The sequence below is a fragment of the Protopterus annectens genome, chromosome 16.part0, assembly GCF_019279795.1.
Source record: "Protopterus annectens isolate FY-2018-M chromosome 16.part0, PAN1.0, whole genome shotgun sequence".
NCBI classification, from domain to species: domain Eukaryota; kingdom Metazoa; phylum Chordata; order Ceratodontiformes; family Protopteridae; genus Protopterus; species Protopterus annectens.
The window spans coordinates 121,055,671-121,083,060 of record NC_056750.1 but is presented as its reverse complement, the minus strand read 5'-3'; positions in this window follow the sequence as shown (position 1 = coordinate 121,083,060).

Here is a 27,390-nt window from a genome sequence, read left to right as displayed (position 1 = left end):
GGATTAAAAATGCAAGTAACTAGAAGTAAAAGCTGTGTTCCACAAAGAAGCATCATGTATGTTTGAAGTGAGAAAAGGAAGATGCAGGAACTGTTGAAGGAGTTAAGTAGGTAGAAAGAGGAAATATGGCTGGGGGTTATAATAGTTAGACCTGTGTGGTGTGGGTCACCAGGAGGATGCAGAGGAGATACCCATCCATCTCATGTGTCCTAAAGTCTTCAGATAGAAAACATTCTTGCTGAAGTCCAATTTGCTTAATTTTTGTTGCTGTCTTTTTAACTGTAAAACATTTAAATGTGGCTAATGCTCTGATTCTAGCAGGAGGTAAGGGAACTAAATGTGACCTAGGTGTGGGAGGAAGACAGTGAATCAGTTTGGGAAGGAAATACCTCAAAAAGGTTTCTACTGGAAAATACTGTGGCAGAGGAATACCAGGTAACCATAATGCAGGAAGATTAGATTTAATGATGGTGGACTGGAACTCCTACACTAGCTGCAGCATATCACTGCTTCTGCAGCAGGAAGGTAGGGAAGCCACACCATGCATCCCATGGTGGGGTTGAGAAGGCTATGAGACTGTGAGAAAATAACTGGTATAAATAGCCAACATCTGTAGAAAAGTTGTCTAGGGGCAGCTCCTCTCCTGTTGATACAAGAGGAACCAATGCATGCCAGTGTGACTGACATCCTTATTGGAGGTAAGGTACCACTGCCATCACTGGTGCAGTCATTGTCTTTGGGACAGGCAGAGCACCTGAAACCTAAATGAGGATGTCAGGTGGTTCTACAGTGGTCATCATGGTTCTCCATGCAGGTGAAGCACTCAGCAGCCACTAGCATGTGATGGAAGTTTAGCTCTAGAAAGGATACAGATGTGCACCCGATTTGAGGCAGAGATTGAAGCACAGCAGCTGACAGCCATGCTGTCTTCAGAGAAGGAGATGCTGGTGTCTGACAGAAGGCTGGCTCAGACTTTAATTGTGGAAGGAGGAACTAATCTGCTAGGACTAAGTCAGACACTGCACCATGATAGGCATGCAAATGTGAGGGATGGAATCTTCTAAGACAAAGTGCTTCTTGATACGTCCTGTAATTAAAGAAACCTACTATAACCAAGTGCATTTTTTGTTTTCTCTCTATTTTTCTGTCTTTCTTGCAGTGGTGCTGTTTCCAGGAAGGATATTTGTAGGTCTGTCAAGGAGTGGTGGAGTCCACCTTCCAGTTTCCTAAGAATTTCAGCAATAAGAAAACTTCCACTGGCTTTCCATCCAATAAGCCTTCTTGTGACATTCATAAATTCCCACAGACAGCACTTGATTTTATGTTGTGGGACGGGCCAAGACAAAGAAGCCACTGTTTGCCTACAGGACTAGACAGAAGAAACCATTTTTGAGAAATACATCTACGCACAAACTAGTAAATTTAACAATAAAAATAAAGTTCATAAATGAAGACAGAAAAGTCAGACTATCAGCACCAGATAGATTTTGTAATCATTTTTCTGTTTTTTTTTTCTTCCCCTTCACCTTGGTAATCATCAGCCCCCTCAATGCTCAGTGCCCATAGAGCTTAAACTCCTGCCATAGCTGACCAGAAGGGCCATCATTCATGCAGCCATGAAGGGAGTTCAGACCTTATCCCCTGTTAGACCAGAGCAGAACCTCCTATATCCAAGTGGCTTGATAGTCTTCCTTCACCCTCCTAGACTAGTGATGCCTGCATGTAATAGCAGACTCTGGCTCCAGACCAAGGAATTAACCAGTGGTTGGGCATACCTTGTTGTGATTAAGGTGTTTTTTTTTTACATTAATAACCCCACCCTTCAGGTCTCTGGATTGTGTGCTGTCATATCAGGGACAGAATAAAGGTCCTGTGTCACAAGTATACTACACGATATACATTGCCACTTCTTGATTCAGTCAGTGTGTAACAGCCACAGTACTGTATGCCACAAGGGGCAGTAAATTTTAGTAAACAAAACATGAAAGAAGGGAAAAAATGAAGAACAAAGCGGAGAAACATGGCAGCACTACCAAGCTGCTGCCCGAAATGTATGAAAAACAACCTTGGATATGACCGTTAATGATATTGTTCCGTCAAGGTATATAACATGTGGATGGTATGCACAAATCACTCCATAGTATTCACAACCCAAATTGTTGACTGTTGTGTTGCATGGCTATGGATTGACTTACTGCTATTATACATTGACACATTTTTAATTATGATTATTTTTCAGTTGCCATGGAGCCAATAATCAAATCTCAAATGATTGTGTCTTGCTCATCAAAAGCTTCATGTAATGAGCACTGCTGGTGGTCATGTATTTACAATCACCATGCAGTTCTTTTTATATTTAACTGGCAAAATTAGAGTGTGTTCAGGCATGAGTATGTGCAACAGTTGGTGTTACTTAATAACTGTGGTTTCCCTTTTTGTTTCTGTAATGTCAATTGGTATACTGAAGTAGCAGGTGCACGAGGGTAAAGACAGACAAGACAAACAGTGTAGTCCAGCCACTCTCTCTGTGGTGATGTATATGGTTGTTTGATGAGGGACTAGGGTTTTGATCTATGCAGGTGTTTTACTGCTGATTACCACAGCTGTTTTTTTTTAACTGTCGTAAAAGTTTTGTAGCTCTGCATTATCACAATGTTTTGCTTATTAGGCTATCAAGACTTTTCCCAAGCTATACAGACATTCAATGAGGAATTGTTTTCATTGATAAGTCAACATCCATTGTTCTAATACATACCCCTTATATCACACAACTGCTATGCATTAACACTACTTATACCAGCTTTCAACCTGTTAGCAGAGAGAGAAAGTTTTTAAGAAAACTATTCTAGTCACATGGAATCACCTATCTAGTTACATATGAAAAGAAGCTAATCTTATAAACTATAACCAAATTAGTTTAACACGTGCTCCAAGAACATAAAAAGAAGTTATGTCCTTACCATAACGTTCCATGTGGAGTGTTCATCTCGCCTTTGTTCTTACAATTGGGTGTCGGAGCCGATCCTCGGCTCCGAGTCGGCCGCTTAGCAAAGCTCTGCATCTAGGAGAAGCTCGAGACCAACCTACCTCCCACAATTCCCTCTGCCTCTACCTCAGATCTAGTTTGCAAAACAAGACCAGATCCAGCATAACAAAGGTAATCAAGCATAAAAAGGGATACATAAGAATACATAAGGAGCAGTAACTAGGTCAAGCCAGTAGGAACAACAGAGAGATCACTAGTGGGAGACAAACAGACCAGACTTCTAAATCCTTATGTTCTTCCAGACCTGAGGGTGGGGATGTAAGAACAAAGGCGAGATGAACAATCCACATGGAACGTTATGGTAAGGACATAACTTCTCTATGTGAGAGTGTTCAATCTCGCCGTTTGTTCTTACAAATGGGTAGCGTCCCTAGCTCCGTTACCCTGAGTGAGTCACGGAAGAACGTTCCTGAGCACAGTGGAACCAAAAGATGCTCTATCCCTGGAAGTCCTATCAACTTTATAATGAGTGATGAATGTATGCGGTTTAGACCAAGTGGCGGCTGCACAAATAGTGTCCAATGGCAGACGAGCCGCATGAGCCAGAGATGTGGAAATTGGCCTAGTAGAATGTCCCTTCGGTTTGGTGGGCAAATTCTGGTTTGAAGCAGAATACACGAAAGTTATACAATCAGTTAGCCATTTAGAAAGTGTGCGTTTCGTCACTGCCATGCCCTTTCTGTTGTCCGCAAAGGCTATAAAGAGTTGGTCCGCTTTCCTATGGTCCTTGGTTCTATCCAGGTAGAATCTGAGTTGTCTATGAACATCCAATTTGTGTAACATATATTCCAGCTTGTTGGAGTGGTTCTTGAAAAATGTAGGAAGCTCAATGGACTGATTAATGTTGGCAACCGAACAAACCTTGGGGAGAAAGGAAGGGTTGGTGCGTAATGATACCCTGTCAGGGTGAAAAATTAAATATGGCTGCTTGATGGAAAGTGCCTGAAGTTCTGATGCTCGTCTGGCTGAAGTGATAGCTACTAGGAAAAGAGTCTTCCAGGACAAGAACTTTAAGGAACAGGAAGAAACTGGTTCAAAAGGTGGTAAAATTAACTGGGATAAGAGTAAATTTAGATTCCAAGGAGCTGTAGGTAACCTAACTGTTGGTCTGAGATGAAAGGACCCTTTCATGATGGCTTTACAAAGCCTATGAGCCATAATGGGAGCCCCGTTTTCTCCTATGTGAAAGTTGGAAATAGCGGCCAAGTGGCAGTAGAGGCTCATTGGTGAAACAGAATGGACAGGAATTCCAAAATCTTGTTTAGGGGGGCTACTAAAGGATCCAAATGCTGTGTAGTTGCCCAGTGGACAAAACGTTTCCACTTACTGGTATAGATTTTAGTAGTGGAAGCCTTATGGGAGGCGACCAGAATGTTCTGGACTGCCGGAGAGAGAAGGTCAGACCTGGCTAAGTAGGGAAGCGGAGCAGCCAGGCTGCTAACTTGAGGGATAGAAGCGACGGGTGAGGAGCTCCTGACAAATGAGTCAGCAGATCTGGCACTGGGTCCAGAATCCAGGGCTCCTGCATTTGGTGGGCCTGAAGAAAGGGGAACCAGATCTGTCGAGGCCAGAATGGGGCAATGAGAATTATAGTCCTCTCCTGGTCCTTGGCTTTCTGAAGAAATTTCGGGATCAGTGGTATAGGAGGGAAAGTGTACAGGAGACCCGGGGGCCAATCGTGAATCAGAGCATCCCTGGGGACATCCCCTGGAGGGGGTAAAAGGGCAAAGTAGCTTCTGCATTTGGTGTTCATTGGAGATGCAAACAGATCGCAGCAAGGCTGGCCCCATTTGCAGAAAATCCTTTCTGCCACTTTCTGATTGAGGGACCACTCATGAGGTAACAGGATGGCTCTGCTCAACCTGTCCGCTATGACGTTGGACAACCTCGGGATGTGCGTTGCTATTAGAAAGCGACCCGTGGACTCTGCCTATTGCCAAATTCTCATGGCCTCCCTGCACAACTGGTAAGACCTGGTTCCTCCCTGTTTGTTTATGTACCAGACTACGGACATGTTGTCCATCTGCAATAGTCCCTAGAGGTAGAAGGGGGGAGAAGTGTTGCAACGCTAGAAACACTGCCCTCATCTCTAGAACATTTATGTGCAGGTTGTGCTCTAAGCTGGACCATTCGCCTTGGACTGTCTTTCCCTGAAAGATGCCCCCCCCACCCTATCAGGGAAGCGTCCGTGGTCACCGTGGCCGTTGGGTTGGGTAACACAAACTGTCGGCCGCTGATGAGGTTGTGATCCTGTAACCACCAAGACAGGTGTGCTTTGCAGGAATCTGTTATGTGAATCTCGTGTGTCAGCAGTAACTGTTGGAACGACCACTGTGTGAACAGTAGCCACTGGAGAATTCTCATGTGTAACCTCCCCATGGGAACTGCAATGAGGGAAGCTGACATGAGCCCTAAGACTTTTAGGACTAGTTTGGCTGGGGACTTCTTGGATAATAGTAGGAGAGATACATGTTGTTGTAGGGAAGCTATTCTTGCGGAGGGTAGTTTTACTAGCAAAGAACGGGTATCTAGATCTGCGCCTATAAATGAAATATGCTGTGAGGGCTGTAACGCAGATTTTTCGAAATTTATCGAAATCCCTAACAGAGCACAAAGGCTGATTGTGTAATCCCTGGCCTGCATCAGTTGACGCTCGGTGGTGGCGGTAAGGAGCCAGTCGTCTAAATATGGAAACACCCGGAATCCTAGGCGTCTCAAGTGAGACGCTACCACTGCCATGCATTTGGTGAAAACATTGGGGGCTGAGGTTAGACCAAAGGGCAGGGCCCGAAACTGAAAGTGACTGGCCCCAGCCAGAAGCGCAGGTGATCTCTGGACACTCTGGCCATCTTGATGTGGTAGTAGGCGTCCCTGAGATCTATTGAGCACATCCAGTCGTCCTTCTGTAAAAACGGAAGGATCGATTGAAGCGTGACCATCCGGAACTTTTCTTTCTTCACAAATGTATTGAGATTGCTTAGGTCCAGAATTGGCCTCCAGTCCCCTGTCTTTTTTGGAACTAAAAAGAACCTTGAGTAAGTTCTGGATCCTCTTTGGTCCGCCGGGACTGGTTGGATGACTCTTTTTTTTCTAGCAGCTTTGAGATTTCTATCGCTGCAGGTTTTCGCAGATGGGGTGGTACATCTGGGAACCATCTTTGTGGTAATGGGGGAAATATAAAGGTGATTTTGTAACCTCTGGTGATAATGCTTTTTACCCAATTGTCTGAAGTAAGGCTTTGCCAGGCCTGAGGGTATAAAGCTAAGCGACCCCCGACTGCCTCTAGAGCAGGACAGTCGGACCTCCTCTCAGGAGTGCTAGAAAGGCTTCCCAGGGATAGTATCCCTGCCACCTTGGTTCTGCGGACCCCCTCTGCCACCAGAGTGGCATCTTCCATTTCTGCCTCCTCCTCTGCCTCTGAGGGGGGCATCACCCTGTGTGCCTGGGAAAGAACCCTGGGTTTACGAAACCACATCTTTCCACCTCATTGCCCTTTGGGGTACGGTCTGGATGGGGTGGAAAAACGGACTCCAACAGCAGACAGAGTCTTTCCTTCCTGCTCACACCGGGTTAGGGTCTCCTTTACTTTGGGGCCAAAAACAGTGGCACCATCAAAGGGGGCATTAGTAAAGGAAGACTTGAAGGCTTCCGCAAAGGAGCACAGCCACATCCAGGATTGTCTACGAAGAGCAATCGCTGAAGCTGCAGCCCTACTCGACCCTTCGGCCGCATACGAGATGAGCCTCATGGACGAGTTCACTATGGATGTAAGGGTGTTGAGTTGTGCTGAAACTTTGTCCGAGACAGCAGCATCTGTATTACCCTGGAGGGTATCTCCCAACTCCTTGACTAGATCCCTCTGTAATCGTGTGAAGTGTGTCAAGTAGTTCAACGATCGCATGGAAAAAGTCGCTGAACTGAAAATGCGCTTCCCATATCTGTCCATGGTCCTAAAGTCTCTGTTAGGGGGATGGACAGACGAGGAAGATTTGGACATCTCCTTTTTAGTGGCTGCAGCCACCACCATAGCGTCCACTGGAATTCCCTTAGTAAGGTACGACTTGTCCTGAGGGGCAGTTATGTATTTGTTAGGCTTCCTGGGGACTGGCTCCACTGTGTCAGGTGCCTCCCACGCCCTTCGAGCAATTAACTCCATTAACTCGTCGAAGGGCGGAGTGACCCAGGAGGAGGAAAGGCGAGCACCAAATGCCTTCAGCAGAACCGACTCATCCTTAGAAGGGGGTAGGGCCTGCCAATCACCTCTCTGCTTCAGGATCTCCAGGATGTCAGCAAAGGAGATATCCTCTGAGGGTGATTTTGGGGACCCTTCTAACTCATCTAAGTCAGTATCCGATGTTAAAGATTCTTGTGGAGAATCTAAGTGCCTCCTCTTGCACAACTTTTTCCTCGGAACATCATCGGGAGGGGCTTCCGGTGAGGCCTCCGAGGAAGAAGGGTCTCCCTCTGGGAGTGGCTGAGACACTGGTGCTCTACGCTTATGGGTAGTCGTGGGTGCAGAAGTAGACAACGGACCTTTATGGGAGAGAGAAGTTGCTTCTGTTGACGTGGTTGTCTGAGAAGACAATACCTTCCTCATGAGGTCAAAGGCTCCCGGACCCCGAGTCGAGGAGTCCTCCGGTTTCGAAGAACGCGGAAGTGTCTCCGACGTGGAAGCCAAGGGCATCGACCCCAAGGACGGAGCCGAAGTGATCCATGCCGAGGCACTGAGGGGGAGAGTCGGTGCCGAAAGATCGGTTCGACTCTCGGTCCCGGAGCCAAGGAAAGATCGTCGGTTCCGCGAGTCCGCTAACGGTTCCGATGGAGTCGAGGTCAACGGTGCCGACCGAGGAAGGGACGGTTCCGGCACCAAGGGCTCCACTATCATCAGATCAACATCTCCTGGCTCCGAAAGCTGTGTAGGCCTCTGAGGAGGACCAGATGGAGATAAGGGAAGGCCTTCGAGTCTCGACACCAATTGGGAGGAGACTGAAATGAGCTTGGACAGGGCCGTATTCTCCATTAACTTCTGCACCACACAATCTACGTCAGTGTCGGAGAGGGGCCTGGAAGAACGGGTCGAAGGAACCGAGGACGGTACCGACCTCAATACAGCAGGAGGTGGAAGCTCCGACACCGGTTCCAAGACTCGAGGCTCGGTCACAGTAAGAAGTTCGACACTCTGCCCCAAAGCCTGTGGAACCGGTGAACGAACTTTAAGCGAAGAACTCAGAGCCGGTGACGTAGGCTCCGATGTCTTCGACCCCTTCGAGGACTTAGAAGCCTGGTCCGACTTGCCAAGCGCCTCTTGGAAGGCAGGCTTCAAAAGACCCCTATCAATAAGCTTCCTGTGTCTATCTGTCATGACCCTTCCACTAAACGAATGACAGATAGAACAGTCTTCCTGTAGACGGAGAGGGCCAAGACAGTACACACAGGAGCTATGGTTGTCAGTGATAGACATCTTTTGCCCACACTGACACCTCTTGAAACCAGACTTGGCTTTTTCAGACATATCCTGTAGAGAAAAACTGTACAAGTACCAAATAACACTTTGTCAAGAAAGTTAGATACAAGTCCACAAACACAGCAATAATAATTGCAAGTATCAATCCTAAATCTAGTAACTAGGAGGGGTAGGCCCTAAGGAAACTAAACTATATATATATATAAATTATATATATTAGTGTGGCCAACAAGGATGATCCAGACACACACACACACACACACACACACACACACTAAAGTTAAGTTCCCAAAATAAATCAGAAGATTTCACAAGAAAATATAACAAGAAATTAGCTTATCTTCCCAAAAGCTGGTCAGAGCTCTCAAACTCGATGCGATCGATTGCAGCGGCAAACTAGATCTGAGGTAGAGGCAGAGGGAATTGTGGGAGGTAGGTTGGTCTCGAGCTTCTCCTAGATGCAGAGCTTTGCTAAGCGGCCAACTCGGAGCCGAGGATCAGCTCCGACACCCATTTGTAAGAACAAACGGCGAGATTGAACACTCTCACATATGCTGTTATCAGAACCAAGGGTAGAAAATCATTTTCCAGTAATAGGTACCTGTGTGCTTCATAATGTGGATAACTGGATTGACTGATTCAAGTAAACCAAGTTCAGGTAGTGCACATACAGGTATTGGTGGAGCCAGCCAGTAAAGGAGAGGAGTGAAGAAGCAAAACCTGTTCATTACTCGCAGGTAGGAGATTGAATAGCATGTTGCACTGAGCAGCTGGATACAAGTTGCATCTCTTATTAATGAATCACCAGTAAAGATCAGGGACTTGGCAGGAGCAATGTGCTCAAAATGGGAGGATGGGGCTGCCTGAGGGGAGCTACATCTCTGATGTAAGCAGGTGATGAACTGATGCAACACCTATTGCACATCCCTGACTGTTTACATGGCATGCCAGATGACATTAAGGCTGCAAACAGAAAATCCCCTGATGGCTACCTGTATAATAACCTGACTGTGATCTTCATCACAAAGAGGAAGAATGGGGCTCAGTTCAGTTACCCACCATATGGTTGGCATCCACAGGGGAACAAAAAAAAAAAAAATAACAGTAATCATAATAGCGTATATCAGCTGACCTAAGGGAGTAATTCCATTTATGATCATTTGTTACTTGGTTGATTGTTAGTTTCTTTCTCATGTATTTGTTTACTTGTTAACCAGATAAGTGCGAATGATTCAGTATTGTTTTCAGCTGAAACCAAGGTCAGAAGAGAGTGTGTGTGACAGCTACTTTGAACATGGACACTGAAAGCACTGATCTCACAGAGAGGGTGGTGGAGGACTTGGTTTGGAACACCCAGCTAAGGACTCAGCTCTGTAGTGGTCAGTGGGGAATCTTATTTGGGATCTTGTGAGAAAGCCCAGCCCCAGAACTGGATGATGCATTCCTCTGTGCTTTTAAGGAAAATTGTACTTGGTGCAGAGAGTTGCATCTGAAAATACTGTGTGTGTGTGTCTATTTTTCTCAAAGTGAATGTTCCCCACCAGTGTAAGTGGTGAGGATTGATGCTGCTTGATCACTGGCCCAGAGGAGGGATGCTATCATATTGGTGAGCAGTGGTGTGGATATTAATTGAACTTCTGTAACCTTTAAGCAGTTGTCACTAAAAGTGTGTGTACTGTCGGCAGCCACAAGGTAAACATACAGAGTTTCATTTTTCACTACAGTTTTATTTATTTTAGTCAGGGAAAACAGGTGCCGTGGTGGTGGTGCTGTGGTAGCAATGTCGCCTCACAGTCAGACGCTGTCCGGTTCGATTCTCAGCTAGAGCGTCTTCTGCGTTGAGACAGGCGTGAGACATGCGTGAATGGGCGTACCTTTGTTGAAGGTTGTGCATCAGAGCTGGTAACTCGGCACGTAAAAATCAACTATCAATCATTAGCAGACTGGAGTTCCGCTGTGGCGACCCCTAACCGGGAAAAGCCGAAAGACGCAACAACAATGCAACAAGTCAGGGAAAACAGACAAAGATGTCAGCTGAGAATTATGACAAGCTGAAAGTGAATCAGTTGGCTAAGGTGTGCAAATCTGAAGCACTGGTGCATATAAACCTGACTAAAGAAGAAATGATTTCAGCCTTGGTTGCAGCTGCAGCACAAACCAGCAACCAGGAAGATGGCCAGTATGGTGATGTGGATGTACAGCTATCAGAATAGGACAGTTCACCTTTTCCTCAGAGGGGTTAAAAACCTGTCTGGAGTTAGAGACTTGAACTGGAGGCAAAACGTATGAAATTAGAATTGGTAGAGGCTGCAGTGTTTGGAGGCTGAAGAAAATGGGAAACAGTGTCACCAAGAGAGGGACATGATGACTCTTTGACAGGAACATGAAAGTAATGGGGAAGGGAATAACTGAACCCCAAAAGCAACAACAGTCAGTAAATGTCTTCCACAGTATGCAAAAGGTGATAATTTTGATAGTTTTCATGTTCATATATTTGAAAGAGTATTTAGACAATATGATGCTGACCAAAGGATCTGGGTACCATTCCTGATCCCCTTGCTCCATGGTAAAGCTGTAACTGCCATTTCTAAATTGTTTGATACTGATTGTTAAAATTATGACAAGGTTAACAATGTTTATTGGAATATTTTAAGTTAACACCTGAAGCTTACAGAAAAAAATGTTGTGAGCATAGACGTAGGGCAGATGAAAGTATATGTGATTATATTGCTGAGCTAAGCACGTATTTTCATTGGCGGGTGAGTGACTGTCAGGTCACCACTTTTGATGGACAGGCAGACTTTTTGATGAGGGAACAAGCCCTTAGCACTTCAGCTGAGGACAAGAAATTATGGTTGTATGACTGGGAGTGTAACTCTGCAAATGAGTTGGGGAGAAAAGGGGATCTCTACTCGGCAAGCAGGACACCACTGTGCAAGAAGAGAATACCCAGTGCTGCACATGGATGTAAGGGAACCCATGGTAGGCTGCCTAAACCACCCCAACAGAGTCCACCAGTAAAATGGGAAGCTGCTAATTCAGGTACGCAGTCAGGATCAGGGTTTAGATTATAGGTTTATAGGTAGGTACTAGGCTATAGGCCCTAGGGCTTATACAAGCCTAGCCAAACAGGTACCCTGGCTTTCGCCTCCCAAGAAAATTATTTTCCTGTGCCCCTGTGAAGCAGAGCCACAGAGGTGATCCCCAGGGTGAATTTCCTATTTCCCATCCAATCATCAAGATTTTTCTTGAAGAGTGCTAATGAGGAGCTTTGTTTGATATAGATAGGTAGTTTGTTCCAGAGTATGGGAAGTCTCTGGGACAAGAATCTATTCCTCCAGCATGTTCTGTTTATTGTGGTGACAAGGTTTAGTTCCCTAGAGCATATAGCTCGGAGGGATTGGGATTTCTTTAAGTAGAGGATGTCCAACAGCACTGGATTTGACATAGCAGAGGTTCCAAGATGGCTGCCAACTAGATTAGTCCCTAGTCACAGAGCTCCTCACAGTTATGTAATATCCGGCATTTTTTATAACTTTGGAGTGATATTTTTCCCCAGTTTTTTTTACAAAAAGATCCTCTAAGAATTTTTCTACGTATCTGGATTATTTTTTTCATTGGAAATCTCAACTTTGGAATTTTTTACCTCAGAACAGTTTTTGTGGCTTCAACTGTCTTGGGCACTTGCTGTTGAAAGACTCCTCCCAGAATCTGCTATCCTGACTTCACACCTCTACTTTGGGCATGGCTGCTAAATCTGACTCCATGGAGACACAGGCAACAAAGGCCAAATTCTCTTCAATGCTTTCACCTGAGAAAGACACCAGTTCAAAAAGACTAAGAACCACTAAACAATCTTCTGAAACTTCTAAAGTAAGTAATAAAGATACAAATGACTCAAACTTTCATTTAGATGAACTAAAAATAGCATTACAACCTATTCAAAGTGCTATACAAAGTTTCTCTGAACAATTTACTGATTTTGGTAGAACTTTAAAGCAAATAAGTGAAAGAATGGATATTATTGAAAGTAAAAATACAGCTTTAGAAATAAGATCAGACTCAATGGAAAGAGATATAAAAGCTAAAGATAAGATTATTACAGAAATTCAAGCTAAACTACTGGACTTAGAAGCTAGAAGCCGTAGAAATAACATTATTATTAGAGGTTATACAGAATCCTATGAGAACCAAAACTTATCAGTGTCTAAACAGATTTTTGAGGCATTATTAAACTGTGAGGCAACTTCAAAAACTGTAATTATAGAGAGAGCACATAGAGCATTGCGTGCCAGTCAGGATTCTACCTCCCCTCGGATCATATATACTAAATTACTAAATTTTCAAGACACTTATCAGATCTTAGAGGCAGCTAAAAGCAAAAAACAGTTTGTCTGGAAAAATCATAAACTGTCATTTTCACAGGATCTTCCTCCACAAATAAAAATGAAAAGACAAAAGCTCTCACCTTATTGTGCAGATCTTATTAAAAGAGGAATAAGGTTTTGTATGAGTTATCCGAATACCCTGTCTTTTACTTATAATGACAGAAGATTTATGCTTACAGATCCTAAAGATGCAAAAGAAATATTCCTAAAAATATTCAAGAAGCTTCCTGAATCTGTGTCTTAATACTGCATTCTGTATTTACAAGTAAATGTGATATGTTTCAACTAATATGTTTTCTTTCAAGAAATTGAAGCTTGAATGCTTATTAGAGTGTTGATTGCTTTATATATTTGGATGATTTAGTTATTTTCATTTTGTACTTGAGTTGCTTTTATTGTCATTTAAAGCCAGCACTGGTATAGTATTTTAGCATATACATAACCTTTTGATGCTAATAATATGTTGCGACGAAACAGCATGAAGGTCAGTACACAGTCATAATGTTTTTGCCTATAATTGTCCATTGGCATTTTGGAGGGAATTTTTCCACGTCTCGAGACTGTTACAGAGTGTCAGTTTATTCATTTTTGTATCAGCTGAATCTCCGATCTATGCACGCACCTTCTGTTGATCTTCGGGGCCTCGGAGTGACGTCATCACAAGAGAAAGAAATCCAAACACATACAGACATTTATTTATTTTAAATTCAGTGCTCTACAAGTTACGCTAATTAATTGCGCTGTGTTCTGAAGTTTAATAACATGTCTGCTTGTCATCACATTTATCTTTTTTATTTATAATGCTGACTATAGTTAAATGGTGTTGCTGGGTATCTTCTATTCACTGCATTTAAAAAAAAAAAAAAAAGGGCTCTGTAGACATCGTCGTTAAGGCGCAACTATCCATATTTTGAACATAGGAATGGTTCACTCCAACATGAAGAATGTAAATGGGGATTTCCTTTACTCAGTGTACAGTAAAATAAGGTAAATAATATTCGGGTGATCTCCAGGGGTTATATTTTCTTAACATGGAGATTATTTTGTCTGAAGTTGAATACAATTGAAAGTTATGACTCAAGTTATATATTTACTTTATTTTTTTAGTTCTAAACTTTATATTTATATTCATACCATAACGCGATGTCTATTTAATGTTCATTTGGGTATGTCTGAATATCCCATGTTACTGTATCATTCTACTTTAATGTTAAACTCTGGTATCTCAGATTTAGTTGTTTTTTTTTTTTTTTTTAATGGAAAATGTTCCGCTTCTGGAATTAACGCTTATCAACAATGACATGCGGATCTATTTTTATTTCTATAATGTGCACTTTGCTGAACTGACATTTAGTAAAGTTATTTGGTAATCCGATTTACTGTCGATGCTGTATGTTAAAAATTGAATATACTTATCTGAGTTATTGTTTGGTGTGTGAATTTGCTGCAAATTATATATAGCCTTTTAGTAATTCGGATGTTTAATGTTTTAATAGGGAAGAGTGGTGCTTGTCGCTTCTATGGTCTTTTCTGTTATATGTATTTTAGATTATATTCTCCGGACGACATAGCTAAATGCAGTTTTTCACCTTAAATGCCAGGTGAGTTTGTCATGAATGTCCTTTGAACGACATGACAGTTATGGCAATTGTTATGGCAGATGTACTGATCGCATATACTGTATTTTAATAGTCCTAGGTAATTGGAGTAGTCAATTCTGCTAGGTCACATTGGACATTTGATCTTATGTCTTATTGTGATTGTTTAGACACTTGTTGTTCCTTTCTATTGAAATATAAGAGCCTGGTTGGTTATATTTATGCTGGTTTTCCTTCAGAGGAAGTTCAGGCTTGTTTTTATTGACTTTATGTCATAGTAATAGTTTGACTACAGTGATGCTGTATGTTAATAGTACTTAGGTCAAGTGATACATATACAGTTAGTTTTTTTTAGTAATAGGCACATATTTATATTGGCTTATTGTGTCAACTGATGTTATCATTTATCATAAGAAAGTAATGTAGTGGATGTGAATCTTGTTATTAGCTTTTCTATATTTGTTATAAATTTATTTAGGCTTATAAAACGATATAAGATGTTGTTTTGGAGACAGGTTTTCTTTTATCTTGTAGTTTAATAGTCATTAGTCCTATATTAATTTACTATAATTCTAAACATGCTATACTTGTTAGTTAGTTATTTAGTTACTAACAACAAACGTTTTATATAGGTTTCTTTCCTTTTCAATTACTGTTGTGATATTAAATGATATTCACAAACCTATAATTTAATATTTAGTGTAATTCATATGTCAAACTGCAAAATAGTTGCTTATATAGGCTAAAAGTTACATATGATTTACATGAGGAAAAAGTTAAATTCTATATATATCTGCATTTTAGGAGCTTGTGGTTACAATCTGAATAGGGATTGAGTATGTTGGGCATCTTGAGTTTTGGCAGATGTGTAAATATGTTTAGTTTTATTGATTGGGTTTTAGTCCTTTTTAGGGCTCTAAGTAAAGTTTATTATGCTAATTTGAAGTTTTTGGTAACCAAAATGTTCTAATTTAATTTTCTCTCTCATTGATCTTCCTTCTGTAATAGGGGAATGGTGGGTAGGCACTACGGTTAGGAAGAAGGAAGACTGGAATTTTAAAATTAGTATTTTTAAGTGGTTATCTTTATTGGTGAGTTATTATTTAAACAAGACCAGAATAGTTGTTTTGTCATTTGATATTATTTCAAGTTTGTTAAGGATAATACACCATATTTTCATTAAATCAATATCAATTATTTATTACACTTATGACAAATAACGTAATAGTTGAGTTGTGGAATGTAAGAGGAATCCATAGCAAAGCCAAAAAATCTTTATTATTTCATTTAATATTTAAATCACAAGCCAATATATGTTTTATTCAAGAGACACATATTCCTAGGGATGTTTGGGACAAGGAAAAAAATAAAAAATGGATCAAGAAGATAGTAGCTTCTGGAGATACTTCTAATTCTAGGGGTGTGGCTATAATTATCAAACAAAAATTCGTAGGGAATATAATTGACGAAAAATATGACAATGAGGGTAGATGGTGCTTTTTTACCGCTACTATTCATAATCTTGATAAACCAATTTTAGTTCTAAATTTATATGGTCCTTGTAGTCAACAACATTTTTTTATCTTAAAAATATTTAATATACTCTCTTCTTATAGGGACCATTATATTATAGTAGGGGGGGATTGGAATGCTGTAATAAACCCAGAAATCGATCGCACTAGTTGTTCCAATTCTTATAATCATCAGGCATCTCTGGCTCTCGAAGATCTAATTTTGGAATATAATTTAATTGATCCATTACATAGTATAAAAATTTCAAATAAGAAAGAAATTTATACATACTACTCAAAATGTTATCGTTCTTGGTCTAGATTGGATTTTTTTCTGGTTTCTAATTCTCTTTCAAAATATATATTGGATTTTAATATTGAACCCAGATTTTTTTCGGATCACTCAAGAATTTTACTAAAACTAAACATTTCTCATAATGTTGTAAATAATATTAACAAAAACAATTGGACACTGAACAACAACTTACTCTCAAATAAAGATGTATATAAATGGTGTACAGAAACAATCCAGGAAATGGAAAATGATCTAGACTCAACAGATATTCCTTACGATATTCAATGGGCTGCTTGTAAGGCGAGGTTAAGAGGAATGTTTATCAGTAAATCCGCATACCTTAAAAAACAGTATAATAAGAAAGAAGTTGTTTTAAAGACTAAAATCCAATCTCTCGAAAACCAATTTAGATTGAATCAAGATCATATTCTTGAAAAGCAAATTATAGATTGTCAAAAAGAACTAATTTTACTGCATCAAAACAACCTCTCAATAGTAGATCAAAGATTACTTGCTATGTATTCAGAATGGGCTCAAGTTCCTTCTAAAACCTTAGCTAGAATAATTAAAAATAATTTCGATAGGCCTAAAATTTCATCTTTACTGCATAAAAATAAATTATATAACACAGATAAGGAAATTATACATCTTTTTACACTACTATATACAGAGTTATACTCTAAATCATCCAATTCGTTGGTTAATAATCAAATAAATAGCTTTCTAAGCTCTTTAAGTTTCCCTAAGTTAAATGAAAATCAACAGAGTGCTTTCTGCTCCTCTTACTTTTCAAGAAATTTCATATTCAATTGATAGACTTAAATCGGGTAAATCTCCTGGTCCAGATGGGTTTACTTCGGAATTCTTCAAATCCTTTAAGTCGGTAATTGTTCCTTTTCTCTTTAAAGTGTACAACTACATAATAATCAATGGAACACATCTAAAACTATACTAATTTTGAAAAATAAAAAAGAGAAAACAATCCCCTCTAATTACAGGCCCATTTCTTTAATAAATTTAGACATAAAGATTTTATCATCTATTCTGGCCAACGGATTGAAACAGGTTCTACCTTCAATTATTTCTCTAGACCAATCAGGGTTTATGTCCCACAGACATACATGGGATAACACCCTGTCTTTGGATTCTATTATCTATCTCATAAAAAATTATTCTAACCCAATGTATGCATTGATTCTTGATGCATCAAATGCTTTTGATAGAGTATGTTGGGAATTTCTTTTTAAGACTATGTCATGCTTCAACTTCCCCATATCCTTTATAAATTTATTAAAAACTTTATATAAAGATATGTATAAGAGACTGTATATTAATGGCTATACTTCTTCCCCTATAAAGATTACCAAAGGTACAAGGCAAGGTTGCCCTTTGTCCCCTTTTCTTTTTAATATATATTTAGAACCACTGTTGTTATTTATTACTCAAAACACGTTTCATAAGATTCCTAGGATTCTTAATACAAATTTCTTTTTTTCTGCATTTGCTGATGATCTTGTATTATATTTCCAAACTCCAATATCTGACCTTAGTAAAATAACAAACTCTATTGAATGTTTCTCCCTTGCTTCGAGCTATCTTATAAATCTTTCAAAAACTCATATTTTTCCTTTAAATCATATGGTTCATAAATCGTACTTGTTTTCTGATTCACAAATTCAGATTACTTTTGGGGTGCAGTATTTGGGAATTAACATGGAACACAATAATCACTCTTCCTTTCAAAACAACATGAGTAAAGTTTGGATATCAATAATGTCTGACATGGCTAGATGGGAGCATTTAAATTTATCACTTTTATCAAAAGCTGCAATAATCAAAATGAATATTCTTCCAAAATTTTTATATCAATTCAATTCTTCTGATCAGATAATTTCCAAGTCCTTTTTCAAGAAAGTTAATAAAGAGTTAGCTAAATTTTTGTGGTTCCCCAAATCTGTTAGGATCTCTTATGATAGATTGTCAACTACTAAAGATAAAGGTGGTTTGGGATTACCAAATTTCTACCTTTACTATTTAATTGTTTCAGCAAATAAACTATTAACCATATCTAACTTTAATAGTAGTAAAGGTACTCAGTACCCATTATGGGTCAAGATTTGGTTTCATTACATTCTATCTAAAAATATAAATCCAGAGGCCATCCCTTTTATTTCTTTGAATATGAAAAACACCAGTAAAATCTCTATCTTTCTTAAACATAAGATTAAAGCTTTCCAGGATTTAATAAAATTCTGTAATCTTGATAAGTTCTTTCATCTATTTCAACCACTTCATCTAAATCCTAACATAACATTAGATCATATACCTTTTAACCTAACAAATTATCATCTTATAAAAAATTTGAAAGTCTGGGATATCTTGAAATATAAAGACTTGTCCCTAGCAAATTTACGTAAGATTCTGAAAGTTAGTTGGAAATACTCTTCAATTTTACGTCAATTAAGAGAGGTTATTATGGTTAAGTTTGATCTTATAAAACCCACAGAACTTGATTTAAATAATTTAACTACGATAATTACAACATTATCGTCATCTGTGAAAATGTTATCAAAGTCTTACAAACTGATAAAGAATTTAATAATAGACCAGAAATGTCTTTTTTCAAACACCTGGTTGAATCATAATTCTCAAATAACTGAAAATCAAAAACTTTTGGCAATTAGATATACTCGGGAATTTTCTCCATTCAAGAAATTACTGTACACGCAATTAATGATTAACAATAATGCTTATCATACTCCATATAAATTAAATTTTAATGCTAGTAAATCTCCATCATGCACATGTTGTTCCTTTCCCCAAGCTGACCTCTTACATATTCTGTGGTATTGTCATTTTTCTCATAAGCTTTGGACTTCTTTGAAAGTAAGATTGCAAAGAATGGGGTATCATAAATCTACGCTGTCCTGGGAAATTGCTATACTTCATATACCGATAGTTTATCTCTCTAAATTGGATACTCATGTACTTATTTTTATTTTTCTCTTATAAAACTTTACATTACTCAAAATTGGCTTGACCGCACTAAATTAAATTGGGATACTTTCCAAAAAATGGCTTACTTATATATTGATGCTCAAAAAAATTTGGTTAAGAGTCCAAAAAAAATGGCTTTGAAAAACAGAGTCCTGGAGAAGGTTTTAAACATTATTAATAATTAACAGCTTCTAAGGTTATTTCTGGTCTTGGTAATTAGCATTTTTTTATATTCATATTTATTTTATATTAATACACATAATTTCTTTATTTTATCATTTGTTTTCTGGTTACCTATTGTACATATTGTATATATTGTGATATGTTATTTATTTTCTTTTTCTCTTCTTAATTCCAATAAGAGTTGCAATCTGTTTTAGCGAATTGTTAATCTTTGTTCAACTCCTAAATGTAATGTTTATAAATCAATAAAAAGTTATTTGAGGATTTCACATAGCTTTGTATGTTAGGCAGACATCGCCTCTGAGTAGGTGATATGCAACAGAATAAAGCTGGAGTTTTTGGAGACAGTCTGCATAGGGCATTTGTTTGAGGCCAGTAATCCTCTGTTGTTGTAGATGTCTTCTGAGGTACATACCAAAAGGGGCATTGTACTCTATAATATGTCTAATGAGTGACGAGTAGAGCGTGTAGCTCGGAGGGATTGGGATTTCTTTAAGTAGAGGATGTCCAACAGCACTGGATTTGACATACCTTTGTATGTTAGGCAGACATCGCCTCTGAGTAGGTGATATGCAACAGAGTAAAGCTGGAGTTTTTGGAGACAGTCTGCGTAGGGCATTTGTTTGAGGCCAGTAATCCTCTTTGTTGTTGTAGATGTCTTCTGAGGTACATACCAAAAGGGGCATTGTACTCTATAATATGTCTAATGAGTGATGAGTAGAGGGGAACAATGACTTCTTTTTTCCTGGATGAGAAACCTTTTGTGATGAGGTGTGCCACGTAGAAGGATTTCCTGACTGCTGTGGTGATGTGATTGTCAAAGGAGAGACTACTGTTCATCTGTGTCCCAAGGTCTCTTATCACACTTTCTGTGTTAAGTAGACTACCACCTATGTGGTAGCTCATGGGTACAGAGTTTTTACCATAGGGGATGACAGTGCACTTTTTGGCATTGAGCTTGAGGCCTTGGCTTTAACACCAAGCATCTGTCTCAGTGAGGCCCTTTTGTAGGTTGTCCACATCGTTAGGAGTTTCAATTATGGCTCCTAGTTTGCAGTCATCTGCGAACTTCGTTAGCCAAAGACCTTCTATGTTAGCCTGTACTTCAGAAAAGTAGATACCAAACAGGAAAGGACCCAGGACTGAACCCTGTGGTACTCCACTTGTCACTGGTCTGAAGTCGGATTTGGAGTCTGCTGCTTTCACAGTGTGGGTTCTGTCAGTGAGCCACTTGGCAACCCATCTTGTGACATAGGGATTTATACCTAGTTTAGTGAGTTTATCTATAATTCCAGAGTGGGGGATGGTGTCAAAAGCCTTGGCATGATCTAGATAGGCTGTGTGAACCACCTTACCCTCGTCTATGGCTTTGGTGACTGCTTCATAGGTAGTTACTAGGCTATCTGCCTGAAGGCATTTATAAGCCTAGCCAGAATGTGTTGGCTTTCGCCGCCCCCTTGGATTAGTTCCCTGTGCCTCTGTCCAGCAGAGCCACTGAAGTGATCCCTGGGGTAAACTTTCTGTTTCCCATCCACTCGTCAAGGTTTCTTTTGAAGAGTGTTAGCAAGGAGCTCTGCCTAATATAGATTGGGATCTTGTTCCAAAGCATGGGAAGTCTCTGGGACAGGAATCTATCCCTCCAGCACATCCTATGTATTGTTGTGATGAGGTTTAGATCCCTAGAGCATGTGGCTCGAGGGGATAAGGTTTTCTTTAGGTGGAGCATGTGCATCAATTCTAGGTTGGACATGGCCTTGTATGTCAGGCAGAGATCACCTCTGAGTAGGCGGTATGCAACTGAGTACAGCTGGAGTTTCTTCAGTCGAGCTGCATAGGACATCTGCTTGAGGCCAGTGATCTTCTTGGTAAGGTACTTCTGTGGTCTTTCAATTGTTGCAGGTGTCTTGTAAGGTACATCCCAAATAGTGCGTTTACTCTATGATGGGTCTGATGAGTGATGAGTAGAGGGGCACAATGACCTCTTTTGATCTGGATGTGAACCCATTTGTGATTAGGTGGGCCACATAGAAGGATTTTTTAACCAATTTGGCAATGTGATTATCAAAGGTGAGATTACTGTCTACTTGGGTCCCCAAATCCCTTATTAAGTCTACTGTATTTAGGGGACTATAACCTATGTGGTAGTTTGTGGGTACTTTGTTTTTTCCAAAGGGGATGACCATGCACTTTTTGGCATTTAGCTTGAGGCCATGATTTTGACACCAGGTATCCATCTCAGTGAGACCCTTTTGGAGGATGTCTGTGTCAGCCTTAGAGTCAATTATAGCCTCTAGTTTGCAGTCGTCTGCAAACTTGGTCAGCCATATTCCTCCTGTGCTTGCCTGTACCTCTGAGAAGTATATGCCAAACAGGAGGGGTCCTAGGACTGAGCCCTGGGGAACGCCACTTGTAACCGGTTTAGAGTCGAACCTAGCTCCTGCAACTCTCACCATGTGGGTTCTGTCCATGAGCCAGTTGGCAACCCATCTTGTGACATAGGGGTTTATGTTCAGGCTGGTGAGCTTGTCTATAATACCAGAATGGGGAATGGTGTCGAAGGCCTTAGCGAGGTCTAAGTAGGCTGCGTGTACCACCTTTCCCTCGCCTACAGCCTTGGTAACTGTCTCAAAGAAGTCCACCAGGTTTAGGAGGCATGATCTGCCTTTAACAAAGATGAAATGGGTAGGGTCCAGTGTTTGGAGGTTCCCAGTGTCTCTGTTAATGAGTTCCATAATGATGCACTTCATAGCCTTGCAGACCAAGCTAGTCAAGCTTATAGGGCGATAGTTTCCATGGTCTGTTATGACTTCACCTTTGTGGAACAGAATAACCATTGATGTGTGCCACTCTATGGGTATGTAGCCTGTGGAGAGGCTAAGTTTGAACAATGTGTTTAGGTGAGGGTTTAGTTCGTCTTTGAGCTCGTATAGGACACAGCCTGGGACACCGTCTGGTCCCATTGTGTTTTTGGCTTTGGAGAGGGCTGTTTTAACCTGAGTGTCTGTGATTTCAGGGACTCTAAATCTTCTGGTGTGGTTATGGGCCTTTTTGGGGGTGAGAGGGGGGTGAAGTTTGCGCTGAATCTGTCTGCCAGGATGTTGGCGATATCGGTCAGTTCAGTGTATTTTGTGCCATTCTGTACTAACTCCGAGCAGATCTGAGCATTGCCACTTAGATTCTTGACATAGCTAAAGAATGCCTTGTGGTTATCTTTGGAGTCCTTGGTAATTTTTCTTTCAAAGCTCGCCTTGGATGATTTTATGAGGGATCGCAGTTTCTTGCTCATACTGATCAGGGATATCTTCCCTTCTTGGGATTTTACTCTTTTCTGTACTAGTGTCCTCCTCCTATTGTATAGCTTGTTTATGGCAGGAGTCCACCAAACTGGTTTCCTTTTCTTGGAGGAGTGAGTCTTGGTTTTGTTTGGGATGACACGATCCATGCATTCTTGTAGGTGCCCGTAGAATCCATTAGTAAAGGATTTTGCAGCATGTACAGCATTATCCTTCAGCATGGAAGCTTTGAAACCTTCCACCTCAGTCTTAAGTAAAGTGAAATTTGCTTTTGAAAAGTTTTTCACAGTGGTTTTCTTGTCCGGGGGTGGGGGCAGAATGTGGATATCCAAAGTGATTTGTTTATGGTCAGGTCTAACCAGCGAGGGGTTGACCTCCAGTGTGGAACACCGGTCGCCCATGTTTGTGATGACCAGGTCCAATATGTTGTCACCTTTGGTGGGAGTGTTGACCAGTTGAACCAGGGCATTTGAGTTTATAAATTCTAGGAAATGTTGGGCAAGGGAGTTAGTACTTGAGTAGTTCTCCCAGTTAATGTTTGGGTAATTGAAATCACCCAATATTAGTGTTTGGTAGGACCTTTGTTTCCCAGTGTTTCCAGAAATGTGGAATGGGGGTCCTGTGAGATGGTGGGTGATCTGTAGCAAGCTACAATCTGAATTGCAGTTTTGCCCATTGTTAGTTGCATGTGGATGATCTCTGAAGCATCGTGCTGTGCCACTAACCTGGAGGTGTGGGTATCCTTGATGAATATGGATACGCCCCCGCCTTTTGTATTTCGGTTTGGGTTCTGTGGCTGAAATGTATGGTATGAGTTGTAGCCTGGTAGCACTGGGGTGCTCTCTGGAGCCTTAAACCAGGTTTCTGTTACTGCACATACATCAATTTTCTCTATACTGAGGAGTGCCTCGAGTGCATGCATTTTGAGGTTTAGACTTCTGGCATTGAGTAGCATTACCCTCAGTTTTTTGTTATTTGTGCTATTTATGGTGGGTGGGTTTGTCTTTTTAGCCTTGCCTAAAAAAGGCACTATGGGAGTGGCAAGAGCCTTGGCCAGTATTCGAAAGCCTAAGGGTGACAGATGCAAGCCGTCTCTAGCGAAGCAGCGTGGCTTGTCGAGCATGTCATCCCAGGCGGACAGACACTGGATCCCCTTTGAATGACACCAGAAACTTAGAAAATTGTTGAAATCGAGAATTTTTTCTTTATATCATGGTATCATTCTTGGTGAGGGTAGGATGCTACTCAGGGTCAGGGTCATACCAGCCTGGGCTACGTGATCATAGAGCTCTTCCATGTCTCTTGTTATGTAGTCCAAGGAGTTATGGCTCAGGTCATTCACACCAACATGGACAATGACAGAGTCATATTTGTACTTGTTCTGGAGTGACCTGAGTGCTTGTGTTATGTGGCGGATCCTGGCACCCAACAGGCAGCTAACAGTAACCTTCTCCTTATTCAGCCTAATGAGTGGGACATCAGTGTGCCTGACTATAGAGTCACCTATTACTACTATGTTGGGTATGTTGTTTTGCCTTAAGGGCTGTGATTGCATGGCACACTGGTTTTGTGAAGTATGTGTTTCATTGTTTGTGTTGGGGGTTGGAGGTTGCTTGGATGTTTGCTTTGGAGTTCTCTGTTGGTTCTGCAGATTTTTATTTAGAGCCTCCAAGTATGTTTTCATGTATTTATGTGTGTTTTTTGCTGGTGCTGGTTTAATGGGTCTATGTGAGACTGGTGGTGTGATGCAAATATTTCCCTTCTCCTATTGACTGATCCAGTCTTGGGTTGAGAGAGCTTAGCCTCCAGTTTGGGTGTATAATTGCATCTCTCGCAAGTATTAGTGTTTGGTGATAGGAGGAGGGGCTTGACTGTGTACATGAGGCAGTTGTAACATTGCCTCAAAATGCCCAGATTCATCCGTTGGACTGGAGAGTACACATGAAACTGCCCTTTGGACATGCCTGGATAGGTACAGTGAAATGTTTTACTGGATGGTTGGTAAGGTCGAATAGAGAGCCTTTCCTTCTGTACAGTACAGGAGGGTCTAGTGCTAGGATTTATAAGTGCTTGCTATAAGTTTTGAGCACGTTCTGGGCTGAGAAATGAATGACTTGAGTGCTTAAGTTGAAAGTTTGTCTAGTTTCAAAGGAAAAATTGAAGAGAAGACTTTGTGGAACCAGGAATAGGTTTACCCTAGCTAACCGGGCAAATACGGTATTTATAGCAGGGAAATGAAAGAGATAGAAATTAGCCCAAAATGGCCAATAAACTACTAATTTCTAGGCTGAGACCACTCCTCCAGGGATAGATAGGCTGCTCAAAGCTTCCCTCCAAGTAAGGTGTGGGCAAACACAGAGATTTGTAACACAGCCCTGAATTCAACACTAACCTGAAAACTGGACTATACTAGCTTAGAAAGGTGGGAAACAAGTATATATATATATATATATATATATATATATATATATATATATATAGTTTTTTTTTTTTTTTTCAGAAAATAAAGCAGATACACTCAAAAAAACACTTTAAATGCACAGAAAAGGATACTTGTTATATATCGCAGATCAGATTTGTAGTCAATGCCCCTAGTAATAAAGTAGGAAGAAACACAAATACAGTAAAAGCAGATGAATAAAGTGCCTGCGATGACATGCTCGACAAGCCACGTTGCTTCGCTAGGGACGGCTTGCACCTGTCACCCCTGGGCTTTCGGATATTGGCAAAGGCTCTTGCCACCCCCATAGTGCCTTTTTTAGGCAAGGCTCAAAAGACAAACCCACCTCCATAGACAACACAATGAATAAGAAACTAAGGGTAATGCTGCTAAACGCCAGAAGTCTAAACCTCAAGATGCACACACTTGAAGCCCTCCTCAGTAGGGAGAACATTGATATCTGTGCAGTGACAGAAACCTGGTTCAAGGCTCCAGAGAGCACCCCAGCACTACCAGGTTATACCTCATATCATGCTTTTCGGCCCCAAAACTCAGACCGAACCACAAAAGGAGGGGGAGTATCCATATTTATCAAAGATACCCACACCTCCAGGTTAGTGGCATTGCACGAAGCATCGGAGACCATCCATGTGCAACTAACAGTGAGCAAAACTGCTTTTCAGTTTATAGCATGTTACAGACCACCCTCTCAAAATCAGGAATCCCAATCGGCTTTCCTGAAAACACTGGAGAACAGGAAGATCTCTCCAAACACCATTATATTGGGTGACTTCAACTACCCAAACAGACTGGGAGCATTACTCAAGCCCCAACACCCTAGCCCAAAGGTTTCTGGAATTTATAAACTCAAATGCTATGGAACAATTAGTCACCACTCTCACAAGAGGGGAAAACATACTTGACCTGATCATTACCAACATGGGGACTCTATGCTCCATACCAGAAGTATACCCCTCATTGGTAAGATCAGACTATAAATTAATCTCACTGGATATCCACAACCCGACCCCATCCCCGGCCCAGAAAACCACAGTGAAAAACTTCTCAAAAGCAAATTTCACACTTCTCAAAACTGAGGGGGAATCCTTCAAGGCCCCCGGGCCAGTGGAAACTACGGCCCAAACTGCAGAATCCTATATAAACGCATTCTATGGTCACCTCCAGGAATGCATGGATCATGCTATCCCAAACAAAACCAAGACCCAATCATCCAAAGGCAGGCGTCCTGTCTGGTGGACCCCAGCCATAAATAAGCTGTACAACAAAAGGAGGAAGCTACTACATTATAGAGCAAAATCCCTAAAAGGGAAGGCATCTCTGATCAGTATTAGCAAAAAACTACGATCCCTCATAAAATCCTCCAAGGCCAGCTTCGAGAGAAAAATTGCATAGGACACTAAAGATAATCACAAGGCTTTTTTTTAGCTATGTTAGGAACCTGGGATGCAACTCCCAGATATGCTCAAGAGTTGATCCAAAATGACAAAAAATACACTGAACCCACAGACATTGCCAACATCCTGGCAGACAGGTTTAGTACAAACTCCCCCCCCCTAAAAGAGCAAATATCTATCCCAGCAGAGTGCTGCCTCCCTAACATCTCAGATGCTCAGGTGAAAGCCGCCCTCGCCAAAGCAAAAAACACTGCTTCAATGGGACCAGACAGTGTCCCAGGTTGCATCCTACATGAACTCCAAGAAGAACTAAACCCTCACATAAAACTGCTGTACAATCTCAGCCTTACTACAGGATATGTACCCAAAAAATGGCGTACAGCAACAGTGGTCCCACTCCACAAAGTGGTGCCTCTACGGACCCTGGAAACTATCGCCCCATAAGCCTGACTAGCCTAGTCTGCAAGGCTATGGAGAGGATCATCATGGAACTCATAAACAAAGACATTGGGGACCTACAGACACTAGATCCTACCCAATTCGGCTTTGTCAAGGGCAGATCCTGCCTCTTGAACCAGGTCGACTTCTTTGAAACAGTCACCAAGGCCATAGATGAAGGGAAGGTAGTCCACACAGCCTACCTGGACCTCGCAAAAGCATTTGACACAATACCCCACTCGGGCATCATAGATAAGCTATCCAGCTTAAATATAAACCCCTATGTCACAAGATGTGTTGCAAACTGGCTCAAAGACAGAAC